The sequence below is a fragment of the Vespula vulgaris genome, chromosome 11, assembly GCF_905475345.1.
Source record: "Vespula vulgaris chromosome 11, iyVesVulg1.1, whole genome shotgun sequence".
Classification (NCBI taxonomy): domain Eukaryota; kingdom Metazoa; phylum Arthropoda; class Insecta; order Hymenoptera; family Vespidae; genus Vespula; species Vespula vulgaris.
In genome coordinates this window covers 4,446,972-4,471,833 of record NC_066596.1, presented here as the reverse complement: position 1 = coordinate 4,471,833, position 24,862 = coordinate 4,446,972, and the positions used below count along the sequence as shown (strand labels likewise).

Genomic DNA, 24,862 nt, shown 5'->3' with positions numbered 1-24,862 from the left:
TGAAACTCTCTCTTTCTTCCCATATTTCTCGCTCTCCTTACTTTCGATTACATTGCAGAGTAAACAACAGCATTGTTGTTCTTCTTCTTTCGCCAACTTCTCGAGATTAAATATTCCTTCACTTATAGTTCCTTCTTTTGGTTGAAATTCACTGGAATTTTAGTCTCAGTTGGAAAGCTCGCCTATGAGAGTTGTTGTTAAACCATTCTGATTAACAAAGCATTTCGAAATTCAACATCTCGTAAATTAACATTTAGAAACATTATCTGAATGATGTTGATAAAGATCATGCATTTATCCGTAATCCTTATCTTTCTTTCCACAAATACATATTCGAATGACGATTTTTGTTCTGATCGAAAAGATCGGATGATCGTTATACAAAAAGAATATGAAGAAGCAGCAGGAGTGACATGTGATTCAACAATGTTACAGGCGTAACGGCGGACGAACGTGTGTGCGGTCGGTCGACGTAAAAGCGTGACGATATCGAAGAGCACAGTGACTCGTTGCTGTTTAAGTATACATATATGTATATATGTATTGCATGTGTGATAGAGGAATTGAAGGATCGTGCGAGTGACGGATGTGGCGACGTGGGAAAATACGCTGACGATTTTCGTACGTTCGATCGGCTTTGCCAATTTCCAACTATCCCTAAATACCCTGCGTAACTATCTCGGTCTCTCTCTCTCTCTCTCTCTCTCTCTCCCTTTTTCTTTCTCTCTCTCTCTCTCTCTTTTGCATATATAATTATCATTGTGTACAAAGTTCGCCCTCGTTAATCAAATCAGTTGCAATGGTATTGCACGAAATGGTGATCTTCTACGAGGCCAATTTGGATAGAGGAAGCTCAGCATCTTTGTGTCCACCGTTATTGACGCATACTTACAGAAGACTGAGGTGTATCATCCCACATTCAAAACAACATATCGCTTATCCACCATAAAAGGTAAGAAAACGATCGAGGTCAAAGGTAGATCTGTAATTTTACCCATTTTCAACCGACGTAATAATAAAACCGAGATTTTATTACACACAAATCATCTGGACGTCTTTTATTTATTTTTCATTACACTACTTACCTATTACTATAAATACATACTTCCGAAGTATATACGAGCACCGTATTAAAGCTATGGAGTGTGTAAACTGACTTTTATCGTTGCGATCGCAGAAATATTTTTTGCTTGGTCATGTTGTACCTGTTGGGATGATGTGATTCTATAAAAATGAAAAAGAAAACGTATAAAAGAATCTCGTTGCTTGGATGCCGAATAATTTGCTAAGTTTTGAGAGTTGATCTCCATCTACTCTGGATCTTGGATTTTCTAGCGAATCTTTAGTTCTAGCAATCGTAATGACGAGGTGTTAAAAAATTAATTGCATCATGCGATCTTAGCACATTACCTTTACCTGTTGCATCGTGTTCGTGACGACGTGTACAGTGAAAGGGGGAGGGGTGGTAGAGAGAGTTTCGTGGTTAAATGAGTCGTGACGTTTGTAAGTTTCCCTGACAATTTGCGACAGAATCGATTCGATTTGCGTCAACCGCTCGACGACTTTGTTCAAGCCAGCTTTTAAAACTACGCGATCGTAGATCGCAGTGGAGCATACAATTGTCGTACTGCCTTTGTTTTCTTTTTTAGATGTCGAACTCCCTCGTGATTATATGTCAGCGATAGTTATTATCAGATTTCTTTCAATAATTCGATCATTCAAAGATAAGGATCATAAAAAATGAAATAAAAGGAACTCATTAAAATGGATTGTGTATTGACATTATTATAAATTCTTTGATAATATTTTCTGAACATATTTCGATGATCAACGTCGAGCGATCTCGATAATTTCGAGTTACTAGTTGCGAGGATACTCGAAATAATTCAAATAACGATACCCTGCATTGATGTAGTTCCTTCGTTCATGATGGCACAACACAAATTATTAGAACACGCGTTGTTTATGGAACAACCAATAGAGAAATATAAAATTTAAATACGTTTTACGAGAGTTTTCTAACTGGATTGCTTTTTGAGGTCATCGAAAAAATCAATTTAATTTGTTATTTCGATCACCCTCGAACCGAATTAACAAAATGTATGCTTTAAAAAAATCATATAATTTTCTTTACGAACTTATTTGTCGGAGGATCTTTCCCACCATTAACATTTTACAATTAGGCTGATAATTTGTTGGGCTAATCCTCTCGTGAGAAATAAAACGTGCCGGTAAGCGAGTTTACTTGTAATGTTGTGTATATAATGTAAGGGACTCGAAGGAATTAGGTGGACAAAATTTAACGAGACACTCGGTAATTCACGTAATATCAATGATACTAACTTTGTGGATTTTTTATTAAAAAAAATTCTCCGAATTTAACAAATTAAATTTAAATTAAATTTAAATCTACATTACACGAATCCCTAATTAAGAGAAAATCTCATTGCTAGCATGAGATCTTGTGAGAGTATCGACATTCAACAACTTTACGAAGTAATTACCTATAATAATTATAGTGATAATTATCACCTTCATAGATACAACTTAGGAAAGTAGTTTCGACCTATTTAGTGGCCTCTTATTAACACGATTACATTGAAATGTTTGCTGTTATGATGCGGTCGGTTGCATATAGAAGCGATCCTGTTAGATAATAATGTTTTTTAAATAGTGAAACCACTGAAAAGATATATGCATATATAATATGGATAGATATTTATTGATGTATTATATTTCTCTTATTCAAGAATGTGCGACTATGTATCAATATTTACCTTCCAGGCATATCTAATCCTTAAGAGAAGCCGACTGACTGTCTTTGCAAGGAATAACACTAAAAGTGTTTACTCTGCAAGTCTTCCTCTCTTTTGTAAATATTCATGCATAACTTTGAACGCAAAGAACGAGAACAATATCTCGAGAATAAAATTCTTGCGAGTTTAATATCTAAATACAGTGACGTAAAATATACATGTGTGTATGTATATATAAAACTTATACTTGTGTAAGTATTTACAAATCAGTTATTGTCAACTTAAGAAATTTGCGTTTGAGGAGAGTTAAAAATGTTAATATAATACAATTTAGTTGCCTAAAGAAACTTTATTTTAGAGATGAATGTTAAATTTGACTTACATATCTTTCAAATCTTCCTTATGCTTTATGAAAATTTAAAGTAAATTCGTATTACGTTAGATAAGCATTCCACAAAAACCTTTTTAGCTAATTACTTATACGCTGATGTTTAGAGAAGACGTTTTTAGCCAAAGAAGGATTAGGAGAAAAAGGTAGACAGAAAAAAAGAACGGTGATTGAAATTTAATTGAAATTCGGTTGGATTAATGAGCAATTAGGGCCTTGCAATAAACGAAGCTAATTCGGAGTGGCATAAATCGACAGATGTTGGAACACAGCGAAGCGTGATGTTCTGAAAATGACCGTCTGTGAAATCCAATGAAGCTTGGAATAATTACAGGCTGGCATGCGTACGAGAGTTGCATGGATCGAGTTAGAGCGTCTAAATTCATTTCTTCCGAAGAAATTTTTAATTCATTTTATAAACGTGTGATTTTCATGAACACTTTAGATAGACGTTTAGACAGACAGATTAGATCTTGATGAATTTTCTGTAAAAATAATTTTTGATAAGAATATTTTTTGGATCGCACTTCGTATTCCTCTTGTTAGGAATAAAAATTTGTCGATATTTACTTCCGCTGATTTAATTTACACGTGTTATGAATGAATGCATCGACACATACAATAATTTTTTCACGACTTTTCTGTTATCGAAAAGATATTCGACATGTGTTTTATCCTCGCTTTTTAAATGTTACCGTTGGCATGAAACAAAAGCTAGTACCGGTCTTTGTCCCGAATTGCATACCAGTTATTATTACACATCAGTTATTTTCTCACATGCACGCTCGCGACGAAACGACTTCCATTGGGTTGGCTGGCATACCGTGAATGGTAGAATTTCGCCTTTCATCTTTTCAATGCGCTCAGGCCGCTCGTGCCATGACACTTGCATTCTCTAGAAAGGTATGACCTAGTCTTGCAGTTACTTGCTCGAATAAAACATCGCGAAATAAGCACTATCTCCTTTTTTCGACCTAATATCAATCGCCTTCTTCTAATTTTCTTTGTCCTCTTTCTATTTTTTCTTTGTTCATTTCTTTCGCTTATCCTATCAGTTAGAAGTTCTAGCGGACGAATTCATTGATACTGTTTGACCGAAGAACATGAAAAAATGCGGTTTACATGCTTATCGTTTTGATGAGTTTCTAATTGTCTTTAAATAGTGGATTTGCTTATTGTTAGAACTAAGCATCGAGCCCTCCGTATTCTCAAGATGCGCAGTGGAAAGTTCTCAAACTCGTAGACCCACATCGTTACGTGAATCACGAGACGACACAACTTCTAGTACAATCAAGAATACATAATACTTTACGCATTATTTTACTTCTACATATTCAACATCGATGTATTTATCCTCTTGAGCTATCGAGATCTTTTAACTTGCAACTTCAATAGTCCCTTCTCTAATTTCTCTTAATTATTCGACTAAATCATTCCAAGTAATAATTAAATAAATGAAAACTAGTTCAGAGATAAACAATAAAAATGTCTCGCACTACAGTGAGCAAAAAATAATCTTCGAGGTGTCTGCGTATTTTATGGTAGGAATAAATTTATTCAGTTAAAGTTGGCCGATAAGCCGACTTCAGAACATCTTGAGATAGAACAAGGAATGGTGGATGGAAGTTGAAACTTTCGTAAAAGCAATAACCCGTTATGCTCGGCACACGCTCGCGGCTCGTCTTAATCTTCTTGTCTGTAGAGTGCTATTAAAGTGTCACCATATGTGCGATACATTGCAACCGTTAGCTTCGACAGCTGATACCGATAAAGGTTTGGCGTTAAAACAAAGAAAAGTGAAAGAGACAGAGCAAAATGTCAGTGAAAATGTCGAACTTTCATATACTCCTGATTTAACATCAGATATCTAATATCATTATCTTCTCCGTTGAAAAATGTTCGGACATTGATATAAATTGAAGTCTCCAAACTCCTAAAAAAACGAAACAAATATACTAATTTCATCATCCCTTTTCTAAAATATAATTTTTAAACCTAACCGCCTACGGAATCAGCAATATTCTTACTCGAATATCGAATCTACTTATAGCTATAGTCGTAATAATGGAACCCTCCCTTTCTCTTCCAAAGGAAATCCATTCAGCGAATCGTTTCCTTGTCAACCCTAGCTTATTCAGGGAAATTCGCATATCGATCGCTGGAAGTTTCGCGATGGAACACGCGGAAGAGATTACGTTTATTTTCATCCCGTCACATTAGCTATTTTTCACTTAGATTCGATAGATTTAATATTTTTTATACAATATCCTTAATCAAATATCTCGTATCCACCTACTCGTGAGCTCTTTCGTTTTAATTACGTCGATTCAACGAAAAGAATAGAAGAAATAAAAATCTGGAGATACGTTTTTTTGCCTAACGGATCGTTAGCCAATAACGAATGTCTGATCTTTCGTAATCCACAGATGTTCTTTTAGTTCTAAACGAAGCATTGTCCAGGTCTTTCGTGAAATTCGACGAAAGAGACTTTTTTCTCGATAGTGCTGGTGTCGGTGCTGGTGTTGGTAAGAGAAATATTTGAAATTTAATAACTCAAACGATAGCTCTCCTTCGGGGAAGTTATCGGTATCTCCGATAATTGGTTCGCCGGAAAACGAGAAGCCATCGACTCATACATATTTCATTCACGTCGTATTATTTCCGTACTTGAAAGTCGAGGAAAAAGAGATTCGACTTTTCCGAAGCGTATTTGGAATGTCGTTGGAAGCTATTTTGGATTCGTTTACGTTCGAAAAGTTGCTCCACGTTCCGTCGTACATACCTTCTTCGCAAGTTTGCTCGCTCGAGGGAAACGAATGCGTAACAAAGTGCCAGAGGAGCTTGAGTTGGGCTCCTAACGAAATGTAATTACGTGCCGAGTAATGGTTTTCTTGTTTCTTATTTATGCTTGAGAGCGTATTATGATATAGCGTGATCTCGAGAAATGTTATGAGGAAACTTTCATTGTTTCTTGCATGGTTGATTTTAGACAGACATTACTACTTGATTTTAATAACTAAGAAATAACATAGACAGATTTAATAGTCGCTCTAAAACTTTCCTTATACTTATCGTATAAAAATTTAAGCGTTTTTCGAAAAAATACATATTTTCGTTTACGTCAAATACAAAAAAAAAACACAATGTTTGATAGTAATACATACGCGATTGATTATATTCTGTCAATTAATACTTTACACATAAAGAAAGAACATCGAATATGACGATTATTACACAACTTATCCTATTTCTGCAACACATCAAACGTAGGTTTATGAGTATCCTAACTTAGGTAAATATATATCTCTGCTTTTATCGAATATTCAATCGTACAACCTCGTCCGTTCGAATGGGCATGAAACATTTCCTTACCGCGATAAGTCACAAAGATTAACTTAATAATAGTACACTCTTTTCCCGCGAGCATCATGTATCAAAACCTGTCCCTATCTTTTCTTTTTCTTTCCTTCCTCCATTGCTACTGTGGCAAGGTCGTAAGTCATAACGTGACCCAAATTCTTTTTCTTTCTCTTAAAGTTTTGTGTCAAAAGCTGAACGTATGGGGCATGTTTTAAAAACCGAAAAGAAGCTGATTTCGAGAGTCTTTAGGAAACGGTTATTGTACGAAAATTCTCTCGGGTATGTGGACCACTTAAAGCTTTAAATATTCAGTGTGCAGCGAAACGTCCGTGCTTTATTGGTTAGACGTTGGCCATGAATTAAGTTTTACACGTTCTGCTTCACAGTTCTCTGTATTACTACTGAAAAGAGAATGATGTAAAAAGAGAGAAAAATTGAATTAGCACATATATATATATATATATATATATATATATATATATATGTATATATATATATATATCTACGTGTTTGAAAGGAAGAGAGAGAGAGAGAGAGAAAAAATAAAGTATAAGACTTGCGTGAACGAGAGAAAGAAGGAAAGAAAGAGATGGAGAGAGAATGAATGTGAAAATTTACGCTTTTGAACTGTCCTTAAAATAGAAGGAGTAAAAGTCGGTAGAATTTTTGTGCAACATTAAACCGGCAAAATGTTACCAACACATCCGAAATATATGTACGTATATTGGCCACATGGGAAAATCGCATCGATTCGTTGGTGGTTTCAAAACGAGATATCGACTTCTCACCTTTTGCTTCCGTCCTACAGCACTGGCTGCTGTTTTCTATTTCCAGAAATTCGATTGCTTTTATTGGTTCGATCAAATGTGATCTACGGTTTTAATGTTAATGTCTTCGTTTCCATAATGAGTTCCCAACGCATGTCCCTTTCTGGAAATTATTGGAAAGCTAGTTTTCAAGATAATTTTTATTTTAGATACATCGATCTGTCGTTGTAAAACTGAAACCGTGAACTATACTAGCCTTTATTCCATTGTGAAGAAATCGTGATAGAGCCACAAGTGGGTAGAGACATATGTAAATATATCGCATGTATCGCACGCGATATATATGCATGTATGTATGCTCTACTTGCTCGCATGTACGATGTTAACGCAGATTCCTTTATTAATGGATCACGCGAAGTCTTGCAGCGTAGATGTAATAACAATTTGTTGAATTATGGGTAAGATCCATCAAACCAGTCCTGACGTTATCATTCCTGATATTTACTCGAGTTGATTCGTAACAAGTGATTAATCTGGGAAATGTTAATGGTATTTGAGATATCGATTGATATTTCGTCGTCTCCAATGTATTTTAAATCAACACATCGATCCTTTTTAATCGAGCCCTTTAATACGAACGAGTCCCCTGGTTCTTAAGAAAACACTATATTTATTAGGTAATGCGATTTGTTATTCTGCTAAATCGATTTCGAATTACTTCACGAATCCCTTGAAATATACATTCATCATTTGATGCATGCAGTGCCCAAGAAACTTTTATTATTATTCTTTCTAAATAACCACTACGGAAATGATAAATCGTAATCAATGTTTGATAAACTTCTCGTTGAATGAGTCCACTGAAAATAATTAGCAGCAAAATTGTTCAGAGCGGTGCTCTATATCGATATTTTCACGATTCACAGGTAAAATTATTTTATTGATTTTCCATAAACGATTTATTACCCATACTTGATCAATTTCGATGAATTTTCGATTGGATCTTCCGATTTATCAAAATCCTGACTCTCGATCACGTTTGTACGCGTTTTCATAAGCGAGTGAATGATTCACGTTAAAACCTTGACAAAGAAATTCCAAAGTGACGCTTTAAAGGTACGAGTGCACGATGCAATTAAATCTACCTTTGATGATACCCTCTTAATGGAGGGATGTTACTGCAATGATGACGTAACGAAAAGAGATATATATAGACCTGTATGAGTACACGCATATACACTCTCTTTTATAGGGTCGCAGAATATTTCACGGAAAAAGTTTCGCTATTACGTTATCTTCTTCGTGAATCACGTTTCCTATCCACCCTTTGCCAAACGTAATTCTATTCAATTTTTTAATTATTAGCCGTCAGTCAGAATTATCGCGAATGATAAAATAACGAGTATTATAAGTACTTATAGTCGAGTCTTGATATATACAAGAATGAGTTGGCATTATTTTGAACTACAGTAGATAAAATCTTTAATGAACTTTTAGTACTCTTCCAACGTATCACCGTTATTCTAATCCAGACTGAATGGGATACAAAAAAAGACACGGTTCTCTCTTTATTATTAGTATTATTTTTAATATTCTTTTTTTATGATTTTATATTTATAATAATCGCCAGATTGTGTGAATCCTCCTGAGCAGATGAGATACAGTTGCTCATGATATAGAGATGCATACATTGCTAGTACAAAAGCAGTACACAGCAGACCATGTCGTTCTAGGTTGGAATAGAAAGGGTCGATAGCCCTCTCCGTACGGCGCTCGCGCCACCCTCGTACTCCCATAGATGTTTTCGAGTTCACACATACATAGCTACACGCAAATACGCATGTGTACACGTATCCACTATAGGGTGCCAAGTACTTGGAACCTGCTTTAGCACTTCCCTCCTGTCCATGTTGATTTAATGCCTTGTATCTCCTTCCAATCTCTCTTTCTTTTTCTTTCCACTTTTTTTTTTGTCGATAGTAGCTCCCGCGTCCATTAACTACATTCCTAACTTTTTATATCTTATGCGGTAATTCTTGCTATGTCAATATCACTTTTTAGACTTTATTTCCGTCTATTAGAAATATAGGAAAAATCTAATAATCATTCAATTTTCTTTGGATCATTTGTTGCAGCAAATAGTCCGGATCTATCAGTAATTGAGAAACGCATCGACCCACAAATAATCCGCCATTCTCCATGTTAGATACGCTGCTAGACTATTCTTGATCCTATACAATAATGCAGCTATCCGTTGATATATCTTTGTGTAAACGGTTCAACGTGATCTACATACGTTCTACTGATTTCGAACCATGTGCAGATTAGGATTAGTTCTTTGGACCTTGATTATTTACAATGAACATATCTATTTTTAAAATAGGTATATCTGTTATAAATGTAATTGGTCTATAATTTTTAATACCATTGAATAATCGTTATGTATTTTTAACAAAAATTTATTATATACAATATCTCAATGAAGATTATTCAACAAAATTATATAGTTTGTAATGATTTCAAATACATGGTACAGAAAGCGGGAATTGTAAAGTATAAGGATAAATGCGGGCGAGTGCGCGCATGAACGTTCACTATCTGCACTAGTTTCACATTAAACGTAAGTCTAAAATCGGCTCTGCATAATGACTTCATTACATATACGAGGTTCTCGGCCCACGTACCACCAAAGTTTCGAGAGTGTGCACATCGCGAAAGCAATGGGCTATGACGATTCCCTGCTTTCCATGCATTACAATTTGTAGGAATGTCGCGAAAGTTTCAACCTTCGGGTACAGCTTTGTAATAATTTAGAATCATCTTCGAAGCTTAGGCATATTGTCCATGTCATGCTCTCTCTCTCTCTCTCTCTCTCTCTCTCTCTCTCTATATATATATATATATATATATATATATATATATATATAGATATATATATATATATATATATATGTGTGTGTATGTATGTATGACAATTCTTAGTACAAAATATGTGTAAAAAAATCAAAGGGAATCGCATTTGTATCAGACAAAACAGGAATACTATAATATTATAGCCAAACTGCAATAAATTATTATAAACATTTCTAGAAATCGTAACACGATTATTTGCCAAGTTCGTAAAATATTGAAATATTCAATTAATGTGACTGATCGACATCCCAAATATTATTTTCTTTCATTCTAGAAATCGACGAAAAAGTGGTAAGTGATCCTTACGACTGTCAGATCGCAGTTATATGCAGGCTTCGTTTCTGCAAAGCCAAAGACACTTGTTGCCCATCAAGATCGTCGAGCTTGTCGAGCTTCTCGTGCGTGAGTCCATCGCACGTAAATAATTCAATACAATTTTTTGATACGATCCTTAGAAAGTTACAGATTTTTCCAATTTTCTTGCCTTTCTTTTGTCCAATTTTGGGAACACTGATACTATCTCATATATAACATTTAAAATGTAAGCTCGTAGGTATTGGTGCAAAGCCACGATTCAGATCTCGTTTTTATTCACATTTTACGATTTTAAAAATAGGTTAGTTTATCACGCGAAATTATACGCGATACTGTGGGTGTAGTTCGCGTGACGATAAGATTTCTCGATGATTTCACTAGCGATCGCCACCTTTTGTTCGACCTCGAACATATTTCTTTTATTATACTTGCGCGGTAAGTCAGCCCTTTATCGTAATCAACATCGAGCAAATTAAATTAAACGGATTCATTCATAAAAAAAAAAAAACTTTATACGCCAACGGTTTTTTTAGATTGCTACTGCAGCTTCGATAAAAGCATTTATCGATATCCGCAAGTACTTAGGGCGAATATTCGACGTTTGTATTTTCATTATTTGATTAGTAAAAAGGTAAATATAAGGGGTGTTTTTTATTATAAATTATATATATTAATCTGTACCATACTCTTATGTCGTGTGATTAATACTTAATGGACTAATTAGAAATACTCGTATTTTTTGAAATAGGAGTTGCGTGCGTCACGGATGCTTAACGAGGTGAAATACATTATTCTTCCAACGCACTATTCTTCCATTTAATTAATTATCAAACTCTTAGCTCGATCGCGTGCAATTTCATGATGTTCGAATAGATCGAAATTCTTTTTTTACACTGGATAAGATATGAATGCTAACTTTAGTCCGAGGTGAAACATTATATGTTTCCTTTATTCTGCTTTTTCTTTTGTAAGAAATACTCGGAGAAATCGAATATTCTTTCTGCCTTATACATAGAGGCACAATAAAATCGAAGATCCATTCGACAAGAATTGGACTTCAATAGATGTGTTGAGCTCTAAAGAACATATTCTACTATCCTTTTACAAATAGAAAGAAAAATTCATTACGTGTAAAGTAATAAATTTTTGTTACATCTTTTACTACAACGAGATAAATTGAAAAAAAAAGTTATACTCTCATTAATAATTTACATACCTACTCGATATTTACAAGCTTCGAAGCTTTCGAATGTATATTCTTAGAAGCTTCACGATTAATGGAATGATCAAAAAGGAATACATTTTTCTCTTTGTGCCAAAGGCCACTTTATTAGGCTCGTTACGCCGGTCACCGTTTTCTTGAAGCTCTTTCGCTATTCGTTTACAGTAGATATAGCAAACCGTTGGACAGTTTTCGAATTGGATTAGACAGTAAAGTACGTGAGGGTTCAAGAGCATACCACGGATGTATGAACCTTCCGATCCCTCAGATCCCTCTCTCGAAATGGTTACTGACAAGCCACAAGAGACAGTCATGGTTTCGCTTGCGTTTGACCGTTCAATTTATGCCGACAGATGCGACCAAAATTATTTCTCTCTTACGATCCGTTTGAAATAAATTGGAGAAACGATCTTGAATAAGAAATAAAGTGTTATTATTATTAATGAAATTGTATTATTAATGAAATGTTATCTTGTCAATTTTTCTCTGCTTGATCTAACTGAAATTAAATACATAGATAATATTCATTACTCGGATTTTCATCAAACGTGCGTGTCAAATTTATCGATGAATTTTATGATAATCTAATAATGATATATCTGTACGTATTACTGAATATTCCATACCAATTTCAGTGAAGGCATTGGAATGAATTTCAATAATGCAAGTGGACAAATTAATAAATAATGACATGATGGCCCGTGTCGTATCGAATGTAATGCTCTTTTGCTGTTGTAATGTAAACATCGATTGTACAATATGGCTAAACATTTTAATGAAGGACGTAATGTATGGAAAAGAATTACATGGAATACGTATTAATTCCGATAAAACAATCGAAGTTTAATTGATGGTCTTGCAAGGAACGATCAATGGTCGTCTTTTGAATAAAAAAGAAGAAAGAAGAACGAAGAAGTAATCAACCGTGTTCTCTTTCTGGAAGTTTAAAAGAACTTAACCGTCTGCTTCTCTTTACTTTATCCTTTATCATCCTACTTCGATGCCAGGAAAAATAAAAAAAAGTAGATCCGGCGGTTCAAGATAAACAGCTAAAAAAATATTGTACCTCGGGAAGACCCTTTAGCTACTTATTGTTATGTCAAGATAGCTTTGACATCGTCTATCTTGCATGTTAAACTATATTTTCATATAAATATATTTTCATATAAATTATATATTCATATAACTATATAAAATATTCATATGTAACTATTCATATAAACTATATTTTCAAATAAATTAATATAAATTCATTCGTCTACTATTAGTAATTTTATTCGAATCTCATTTTTTTTTAGACACATATAATATTCTCTTGCAAAATATTATAGATCTATATATTTAAAGTTCACGAAGTCCAGGTGCACTACTTTTATTTCAAAATGTACTTTAAAGGGAACGCATCCCTCTGAAAGAAGGAAAATATTCATTAGAAGAACATACAAGATCGCTTTAATATGCTTCGCCTGGCTGTCCCAGATGCCTTTCGTTAAGAAAGATCGCGTAAAAGAGAGAAAAAGAGAAGGGAAAGGTTATAATGCCGAAGTCTCGTGTAAATCACCACACCCTGTTGTGACGTCACCTTATTCACCCTGACCCGAAGGGGCGAGCCCGTGAAGAAAGAGAAGGCGAGAAAGCTTCGTTTGGGATTCGTGCTGCTTGCTCGAGCGCGCGCCAAGAGTCACGAAAGGACTCCCAGTCATTAATTAGCATACCGATATCGGAACGCTTACCTGTTTCACTACCTACCTTACTACCTGCCTACTTCGAGAACCGCCAGGAATACTAAATTTGAGTCGGATACGCCCTCATCCCGTGTTTCTCGTGCTTTTCAAGCATGCTCGATATAATTCGACGAGTGTCTTCTAACTTTTCTTTGATTGTTAATTAACTGCAATCCCTATTTATCAATTAATCCTTACAAGACGATAAGACCAGAGAAGGGAATTGCTAATTGAGTGATCAGATCAAATTACGTTCAGAGTTGTCTCTCGGTTATTTCATATCAGAAGCATTATTAATTTATGTTTTACTAAACCTACCATCAGAGAATTTCAGAATGATTCTTATATAGCAATCGGAGATGAATCCTTGGTTGGAGATGGTAATAATTCACGTTAAAGTTTCTCTTTTTCTTTTCTCTCTCTCTTTCCATGTCTTTCTTTTCTTCGTAATGATCATCTGTTGGACATGGCATTTATACTTACCCTAAATGCACATATGTCTTTTTCCGCTATATTACTTGTCAGACCAAGCGCCATTAACATGATACATGCTGACCATAGCACGTTGACTCTTTTCGACGATATTTGTGCAGAAGAACGCAGCTGTTTTTTTCGTAATACTAGTAATATATTTTTCAGTCGAAATCGTCTGTGCTCGTCATACACCATTTACAAACCAAGAACCAAATTTAAATGTCGTAGGAAAAACATTTCATCGTTTTGTGACCAAAGAAAGAAAGGTTAAAAGGTGCTTGACAATTATCTTAGCTTATCTTCCATTTATTTGAACGAGAAGTGAGATTGCAACGCTATGTATAAACGCATAATAACGAAAGTAGAGCACTCATATTTCATATGTTTGCCGGCCTAACCCGTCTCTGACACGATAAGCACGTTTTTAGAATTCTTATATATAGTAGACAAAGCACCATTTTTTACTTTTCATACGATCATTTGGCCTAAGCTCTATTTCGAATGTGGTTAGGGGGATGAGAGAAGGAAAAGGATTACAATCATTAAGTTATGCTCGCCGACAAAGTCATGGTCAGGATGATATTAGCATAATGCTGTGATATATTATAGTCATAAGCTAGAATTATACCACGCGAGAAATTTCACGAGTCTAATATTAGAAATACAACAACGTCGATGTGAACTTGTAACTATTCTTTATGACCTTCGAGTCTCATTGAATTCGATCGAAAGTATTCGTACATAACAATTTAAACTAAAATATTTTACAATATAGATAAATTTTTGTTTTTAAATGATTAACAGGACAAAATGGTCTGTTGCAAAAATTTCTTGACCACGTGATAAGCAAACTCCTTTATTTTGAGAAGAACAAATATTGTTTTAGTATCCGTTCGCCTGAGAGACATTATCGTGAATTTTATGAGAATCCTTCAACAAGTGGTCATTGTGTCAATTTAGTATTATTTTGGCCAATAGTTACAATAAATCTTAGAATTGCAATAAAAGAATTTAATATTCTATTACCAAATTGGAATATTATTACGAATGAATAATAAAATGAGAGGGAGAAGAATTTTATATTCCAGGTATCTTGGACTATGACTATCAAAATAGTGGTTTGGACAGCTGACGTGGAAACAATATGCTCGTTAAATATTCAATTAATATTGAAATCTCGGAGATTTTAATCCAGAGAAATCGGTGGGCATTTCTATCTCTATCTCACGACGACTGCGGATTTAATTTTAAAGCCACGATATCCTATGAGTTCTTAATAACGGCTCTTGTAGAGTTTTCAAGAAAAATGATAGAGAATTCCAAATGGAAGATAACCTTAATAGCTTTGAAAGCGCAAACCCTTCTCGACTAGCAGGTAGACTATACTGAAGTGAAGCAGGAAGGAGAAATCGAGAGATAGAAGAAGAAGAAGAAGAGAGAGAAAGAAAGAGAGAGAGATACATAAGGGTAAAGCAAAATGAAATCCTTCAATTTTTCTTCTACCTCCCTCTTTTCTATGCCTGTTCGTCACGATCGACCCTACCTTTTCTAAGCTGATGATTGTTTTCACACTTCTATTCTTTTTATTTCATTTCCTTTCGAAGCGACATGAAGCGAAAATCCTTTCGAAGAATCAACGCGGGTCTATGAAATACTAATTAAATAAAAATTACAATTGTACTTGGAGATTTTATAATTCAATAAGTTCATTTAATCAAGGAGAAAAAAAGAATTTTAAAATAAGAAGAGGAATGAGATTCGTTATGAAAAGGTCATCCCTCTTTCTTCGTATTCTATCGTTGGGATTTTTACATAAAGAAGAAGTCGATGAATGAACTGAAACTTCCTGAATTGAATTCGATAGAAAATCTCAATAATTTTTACTAGCCATCTCTCTTCATTGGGACAATGTTAACGAGTCTATAGATTTTTCGGAACAAAAACTCTACAAATCGTATTGTAATTTCCTTAAGTGAAATTTCGCTATCAATAAGAATCACAGAAATGCTTTGGGCATGACGACGAGTCCCAAATTCCTTTTGGTTTTACGTGAGGTTAACGATCAAACGATCGAAGAAGTATGCACGCTCGAACTAACTTATCGAGTTGTCGAATCAGTGCGACGAAATCGACTTAATCTTTACGAGGCATAATACTCTCGTAACAGTCGCCGACGTTGAGTACAGGCTGCAATTTGCAGTTAAATCGTTCGCCTTATTAATTCTCAAGGCTGTTTAAACTCTCGTCGTCGGTTCGAAGGACGCGCAGATTTATCGCATCGCGTATCGTTTCTCATCGGCCATCCGGTCTGATTCGTATGTTCGTCTCGTGTCGATAGTAAAAAAGTTTACGACTTTCTAAACGGCAACATATAAAATGGAATTTGAAAAGTTTATTGCTGTGGTCGAAGGTTATCGAGGAAGAGAAAGAAACAGTCATTAATTCGTCGAACGTCTCATGTCGGCTCGATAACAGCAGTTACTACCTGCCAGACAGTACGTCAATGTACAAGCCAATAGTGATGGCAGAAACTGGTCAGATGCAACTATCATAACCGTAGTTACTATTTGTCAGACGGTCATACACGCGCCAGTAGTGATGTTCGGGCATTGCTCGGTCAGCGCATCAGTAGTAACGGATATTACTCACGTAGCGATGCGTCGTCGTTCTCGTTGTTATCGGTAATAACGTTCGATGCCATTTCTCGCGAAGCATCAGCAATACGTTTATTAGCTTCGATTTAGCTGAATAGTCGAACAAAATCGTCGAAGATAATCGAAACGAACTACTGTTACCTTCATGATCGTAGAAGTCGATACAATGTTATGCAACGATCGAATTCCAATAGTTCTTATCTTTTTTTATGGAAAATCAAATAACGGTAACAAAATGTTTAAAACGTTACATAAAGAATACTTGAGAAATGCTTCCTACAACACTTTCTGGCCTTACTTTCGATCTTTCGTACAGTCATGAACGTTTAATCTTTTGGCAAAGATGAAAGTAGATCTCTCGGTCTTTCACTGTGACATAACTATAATTTAGATGCGTTCACTTGGCACGTTCATTGACAGTCGGCCTATCCTTGATCATCTGCCAAATGTCTCCGAATCAGGCATAAGAGAAGAGTGGACCTCACGCTCCTTTATTTTGTACGACGCGTATTAACTTTTTCAGAATTTATTCCGGAATCCATGTCCTCTTTCATTCTGCAAACCACGCCTTTTTTTCTTTTTCTCTCTTATTACTTTTTTTCTTTTTCTGTGATACGTGCTCGAGGAAAGTATTTAATTAAGAATTTATAAAAAACACCAATAAAACTTTGACTATGCATGAAGAATTTCAACTATGAAAATATACGACAATTTATATGATGATAACTCTATATGTGACTACGATTTGTATTAGCGATTGATCTTCTTCTGCTTAACGGTACGATTTTTGTATACAAATATTTTAAAGGTATCTTATACTTTAAGATACTATCGATAACAGTACAAGCTGTTCTCTATATCCTTTATTCACGTTTAAAGTGCACTTACACAAACTTTTCATTGAAATCGAAGGACGAACATGACTCTGTTTGACTTTATTCGACGATATAGAAGAAATTCCCTGAAAAGATACCTCGTACAACGTCTAGAATAGAGAACTCTTTCAATTGTAAGGATGTGAAAATCCATTTGGATGGGAGCCGAACAATTTTACGAAAATTTGACGATACTCGCAAAAGGAAAGCTAAATCGATCCTGGCTCGATGTTCTTAATATTTTTTTTCCATCTTTTTTATTTCTTTTCTGAGTTTTCTTTCTTCTACTTTTATCGTGATGAGTCTAACGAAGGTAATAAAAAATAATGACGTATCTGGATACTCGAACGGTAACAGGCGATAACGATGAGTCGTGAAGGTACGTCAAAGCGTTGTCGCTTATCATCGATTTGAGGTGCCGCATTTCGCATATTATTAAACTCCTACATTTTTGCTGATGTTGATGTTGATCAAATGATTTGTGACAGTTCCCGTGAAAATAACCGATGAAAAAGATAGATCTATTCGAATACATGTTTGCCATGATTCTTTTTTTCACATTTAAATTCAACATAAATAAAATTGTTCCTTTTTTAGTAGTTTATATCAAGTTAAAAACATTACTCGTTAGGTCCAGTTTTCGAAATATCATCAATCATTGCTTGGACAAAGAATAAATCGACATACAATCTCGGACGCCCTTCAGTTAAGTGTCGAATAGATGGATCGTGAATAAAGTGATTTTTATGCTGAAATTCTATGACGTTGTTGTCGTTTCTCAGATTCGTCGATATTTTGATAGGAGAGGGCATTCATCCTTCACATTTTCGCATTCTATGTCAACCGGCAAATTTTTCTTCTCCGGAATTGAGGATTTCTCGATGTCTTTGTAAATATCTTCTTAAAGTCCGAAAAAATCGTACAGATGCAAATATTAAGTGATACATTCTGTATTAAATCCAAAAAATTCTGATTTTGATTACTTAGAAATTTTATAATCCAATATCCATCTATTCATATCCAAACAATATATATATATATATATATATATATATATATATATATGCGTTTCTCTATTGCTGACCACTTATTTCTCTTGGGATTGGTCAATCTCGCTTGGTGGTAAATTGGTCTGTCCGTTAAGTGCGAGCGAGTGAAACGATTCAATAGCTATACTATTTTTTTCGTTACTGATGCAATGTCATCGATCTCGTTTAAGATGACTTCAGCAACGAAGTAATCGAAGCTTCTTAATTGGTTGTTGACATTTTCTACGGAAATGAAACTTCTACTGTAATATGGTATATGTTCCTTCGTGTATCCACCTTGATTACAATCGATAACGTCAATGATATTACGGTGCAAGAGAGGAGAAAAGACGTTATCAAATGTCTAGAACTTCTGGCTAGCTATTATTAACGATGAAGGGAGTATTAACGCGTGAACGAAGGATAAAGGATATAGCGAAACGTAATATCAAAAGTTTCTTTCTAGATATTTTAAAACGCAATATTAACAAATTATAAAAATCAGAAAAATTATTTTCCACGAAGAAATATTTAGAATCTGTTTTTGAGATCGAGCATTAAGCTTGAAACAACCCCTACTTTAGTACGTATCGGAAAGCTTGTTATTACAAAGACAAAATCTTTTTATCGTTCTTTCATCAGAATGATATGTTTTCATGAAGGATTTCGTTTGAAAGAGAAAAATATGGAATACTGAATATTTATTTAATCCTCTTTAAATATTTTTTTATACTATTCAAGTATATTTATAAAAAAGCGAATTTGGAACGTATAAATTTCAATTTTTTTCTTTGATTTAGAAACTTGAATTACGTAAACTTATAATTAAATAATTCAATTAAAATCAACACAAAAAGTGAAATTTTTTCCAGTAGGTTAAAACAGAATTTCAAGCAACTAAAATTTGTAATTTTTTCAGTTTGATAATAACAGATTTCAAATATTGAATTAATCCTAATATTTATTAAATTCTTTTTATTCAAAAATATACTATTTTGTTAAAAGAGATGAACTTGGAGGTAATCTATTTTTCACTGCTGTTAAGGGAGTTTAATTAATGGGAGAAATAGTTGCTACATTTTTTGAACTAATAGGATAATATCGACCAATTAATGATACGATATAATGCAAAAGTTTGCATAACAATTATTTTGAATATAATTAATAGGATAGCTCTTATTGGATGGCATAGACATTCATTTGGGGCTTTCAACCGTGTTTAATGACGATCCTTGCTGAGTTAATACGATATACGAAATGTCCTACTTTATCCTCCTATATTGAAAGGACAGTGAGATGGAGAGAGAGAGAGAGAGAGAGAGAGAGAGAGAGAGAGAGAAAATGGAAAACAAAAATTATTTTGTGTGAGAATGACGCCGAGTGGAATCATTTGGAATCCTTCGAACAATGAACATACTTTTCACAGTGCCGACGAACAGAATTTTCGGACGCCCATCCCTCGGACTGCCGTTAAAATCGAGCTCGACTTACGCGTATAAAATGGATCGTTCGAACCCACCAAAATATCGCGACGCAAGCGTTTATTTCTCTGTTCGAAATTAAAGCATACTCTCTACGATTGCCCATTGTACTCCTCTACGAATTTTTTATTGCCGTTTATTTTAACGTCGCATCGCTTTCCAATTCGTCAGGTAACACGACTTCAAAATTTTGACAGAATATTCGACATTTTTTGCACTTTGAACAGGCATAAATACTTTCTCGTTGTTACACTTAACGCATAAATTAATTTTTATTGTGAAATGTAAAGAACAGGAATAAAGCAAAGAATCGATTTTTCGCGAGATGGAAATGGTATATTTTACATCTCTAATTTGCATGTCATTTGTAAAATGTAACCGCAATAAATATTATACCAAATGCTAATGTGATTTATAATACATTGTGATCGACATGTGATGTGAAAATTAAGAGAGAAAACTACACGTTGAGATATCACTTAAGTTTTTCTCGCTCGGTTTTGATAGTACACGATCGAGTACATTTACTCACATTCGTAATTTATGATGCTCTGTTCTTGTTTCATACAATGATTATATTTATTTTTATATTATATTTACTATTGACAAAATAGTCGAAAAGGAAAAAAACAGAATAAGAAGATTTTTCATCATAAATTAATACGGAGTAGACTAGAGCTGAAATTTCGTAATTGATTTATTTATGTAATTTATTTAGGACAAAATTAAAGAAGCTGCCTCGTTATTCTAAGCGTCTAATTAAAATTAGACAAAGCAACAGAGAAAGAGAGGACAGTGAAAAGAGAAAGGAATTAACAATATTAAGAAACAAAGAAAATGAGAGAGATAGAGAAAGCGAGAACTAGTATCAGAAGTTCAAAGTAACAACTACGATTTCGAAATTACATTTCATTATATTTCATATGCTACGTCTGATCATATGCTCGTCATATATAATTATGCAAGTCGAGTTGACGTGAACTAGAATTTCTGTAAAAAGGAAAGTTGTGGCACGATCAATGTTAATGAAAAGATCCGTCGCGCGGTTGGTGATAAGATCGAATTTCTCTCTCCCTCTCTCTCTCTCTCTCTCTCTCTTCCTCTTCCTTACTCCCGCACTATTACTGGAAAAGGGGAAAACAGAGTGTTTAATGAAACGCGAAATAAAGCGAGCTGTCGACGGAAGAGCGGGAAAAAGTTGGTTTCCGCGTAATAAAAAGTTACGCACGCACCATCACAGCAAAGAATGTATGTACGTATGTATGTATTGTAATTGGAAACAGATGTTGGTCGTTTCTGTTATATTTTCGTTTTTTTCTTTTTTTTTCCAATGACCTTGCATCAATGAAGTAACAAACGATGCGAAAATTTTCGATTAACGATACATCAATATTTTCTACCATGAATGGCTATTCAAACATGCATAAACCCATACTTTTATCAAATTATTTTTCAAAGGAAATACTGATTATCGATAGTCCATCTTTACCACTTATCACTTATACGTCAAGTAATTAAAATCGTTCGGATATACAAAATTCCGGATATATACGTTTTCATTTTTTTTCCTACTTTCTTTTTTCCCTCTTGTCAAAGATCATTGTAATGTTTTTTTGGGCTGTTTGGCCGATTGAAAAAACTAACACTTTCTATTTCGAATAATGAAGATAATATTTATTGACGTTACAGGGTAGATATTTTTGAATGTATTGTTGCGAAAACTCGTGTGAAATAGCAGATCCAGCAGATCGGAATAAACATTCGTTCTCGGTATATTTGAATTAATGATAGGGTTGGTTTTGCGTATGCGCGATAGGAACTGTACACCAACCAATCTAAAACATATCGTTGAGGAGTAAAAACCGAGAAAGTAAAGAGATGATATATTATCTTGTTTTCATGATTACGACGCATTTATGAGAGAAGACTCTTCTCTACCTATCTTTTTATGAACTTACTAATCGCTTTCAAAGTACGGAGGTTAGTGTGTACAATTGTGAAAGGAATAATAGTTTATTCTTAAGGGAATAAAGTAAGATATTCAGTAATGCTTCGAGAAAGAATATAAAAGTTTCTTTAAATGTCTGTTAACTCGAGAAGGTAGTATACGGATACGTCGACCCGCTAACATTTCCTTGACATTTTTCTACCAACAGCCTCTGAGCAGCACGCCGTAAATCGTCCGGAAGGTTTCACGATGTCCATCGTAAGGGGAGAGATATTTGTTCTATGACACGAGAAAATAAAAGGGTTGGAAAATTCATCTTACCGCAAGTTCCGATTTTTTCCATCTATTGTGCACTTTTTCAATCGCTTGTTAAAATTTTTAAAAAGATATTTGCGATAATTGGAAGGTAAAGTTGTTCAAAAAAGGTATCTACACAATGAATCTCTTCATAAATAGCGCATTCAAATTTATGAAAAATTTACGGTTAGATTAAGAGTTATTAGATTAAGTGTTAATCAGAAAAAGTTTATGAAGATCTTTCAAAAGTTATGCAAATGAACTTTTCTTTAATCACTTTTCATAAACTTGAAGTGACAGATTCGAGCGTAGAACAATATTTGAACTTTTTGTGAAACAAAAAACCGAAAGTTTGATATCTCGAAAAAGAATATATCGGAGAGAATTTACATGTCATCCTGTGATCGCTGAAGTTGACATACAGTTGCGCATGATCGTTGTTACAACGAACGGAAAGACCGTGCGATTAAAAAAAAAGTAAGAGAGAGAAAGAGAGGTATATTTGAAAGCAGAGCGGCGGAGGGGAATCGGGTCAGCTTGATAATGCTGGGGGAGAAAAATCGATGGAGCTAAAAAGTTTTCGCCGTCGTAGGAGCCACCAAAAAAGCATGTTAAGAGTACTTCGATGCGTCCTATGAAAGCTCTTTTGGACATAACTTTTTCATTTCTTAACAACGTACTACTTTTTGTACGATCTTATAAAATTTATTTCTCGTTGATTACTGAAATCAGACCGCGATACAATCCGGAATTAAAAGCGTTTCTCGTCGTGCTGTCATGCTTTCTAATTATTTTATAGTAATGTAGAAAAAATGTATTCTTATCATCTCTATACGCATATAATCGACTGGAAAAGATAATTGTAATCACATTTTCTTTATATTTTCGTTCATTCACTTAACACTAAATAAGTAAAATAAATAATTATTCTCATTCGAAATTTATTGGCACAATTCGTAGATCTATGTCTTCCTGATGATAATAAATTGATAATCGTTAATTATATCAATTACAATTATATCAAATTAGATTCATTAAATCATTAGTTCAATGGAACAATCTTTGTAAACTTGACTGTACTGATAGAAAGGATAGAAAAGACGATACGAGTTCGGAATGATTCGATATAACCGGTCGATCGTCGATACTTCCGCTAGTTAATGAATCGTAACGTCAAAGCGGAAATTCATCATTGGAGTTCCTTTCGTAACTTACAATTTCGATTAAAAAAAAAGAGAAGAGAAAGAAATGAAAAAAGTCGAATCTCTCTCGAACACGCGTTTTCATGTTTCACCCCGTACTTTACTATAAAATTTCGTTATGGTTGTTAAAAACGATAATCTAGTTTTATGGGACTCGTAACAGAAGTATGCTGCTGCAAGCGCGCGCGCATGTCCACTGTGTCAAATTACGTTTCGATCTCTAAGTGTAACCATCGCTCTGAAAACAAAGTTTTACGATGCGATTTCAGAGTTTAATGAACATTTATTCAAAAAAAAAAAAAAAAAACAGAAAATAAATGAGGGAGAAAGAAGAAGAAAATAAAACAGCGATAGAGCTTTGCTTAGAGAAATGACGATGAATAATTTTGAACGTTGGAAAATATTTATAATGCCCTCATAAAGAGGGAAATGAGCGTCACCGCGAAAAAATCGAACGCGTTCCGTTGCCGTGCTTTAATTAGCGCAATTAGTAGTCCTCGCTTATAATATAAATGAAATATCAAAGATAATGAAATCGGTGTTCCTTTGATGAAATATTCATAATTCAAAGTTCCTAATATTTTGAGTATGGTACGTTGAAAAATTATAACGAACTTTCTCGATATTCATCGAACCATAAATCTGGACTTTTAGAAAAATTTGGATCTTTTTCAAAGTCACAAAATAAATCGATTTTCCATTTTTCAAGCTATTCGAAAAAATATCTTTCTATGATTATCCCTAGCGAGTTTGTCGAGTTTGAGTGACTACCTTAAAAGTAGAAAATTAATTTTCTAAGAGAAAGAAGAATTTGGGAAATTATACTAGAAATGTGAACTATGCCAGTAGAACATTGTACGAACTCCTTCAAAATCGATTTACGTAAGATCAACAACAAGGGAAGCGTTGCAATCTCGACTCCTTATGTGCTCGCCGATCACCTGGAATTCCAGGTCTAATGGAGAGAAACAAGTCTCACGCTTTGACTATATTCTCTATCCCTTCGATCAAAATTATACATACGTGACCGTCGCTCAATATCACCCACAATTCTACATTCATGAATATTAATCATTGAAGATTACTTCCTCCGCAATCGAATGTTGAATTATTATCCAAATGAAATTCCTATGAGGAAATGGCAATGCCGAGTATTATACGTCGCACGGTATTATGGAATTATATTCACCGATTTGTCCTTTAAATACTATCACTTTCACTTGGGATGTAAATGATCGAAAGAATTTCGATTTATATTCTAGCGTATCGTAAAAGTAACTTTGCTATAAAATGATTCTTCATTGTACGAAATTCTATTAAGTTTCGTACTAACGTTAATTATCTTTCTCCTTCTTTCTCAAGGATGTTTAAAATAGAAGTTCACTTGGAAGCCAAGCTTCCGCGATCTTATTAATTTGTATGCTTCAAAAACAGAAGGCTCGTCTCGCGGCAAGATCA

General features: G+C 34.3%; 1 protein-coding gene across 4 annotated transcripts in view; it reads left to right on the top strand.

The window, feature by feature from the left end:
* The window catches only part of LOC127067698 (blood vessel epicardial substance-like), a 44,615-nt gene that overhangs the window by 1,762 nt on the left and 17,991 nt on the right, over window positions 1-24,862 (top strand). For 2 of the 4 annotated variants that reach the window (XM_051002949.1, XM_051002950.1), the window contains exon 2: window positions 436-952. The gene's annotated coding sequence lies outside the window, so the exon portion shown is untranslated. The remainder of the gene's footprint in view (window positions 1-435; window positions 953-24,862) is intronic. The other 2 variants (XM_051002952.1, XM_051002951.1) reach the window with 2 other exon arrangements.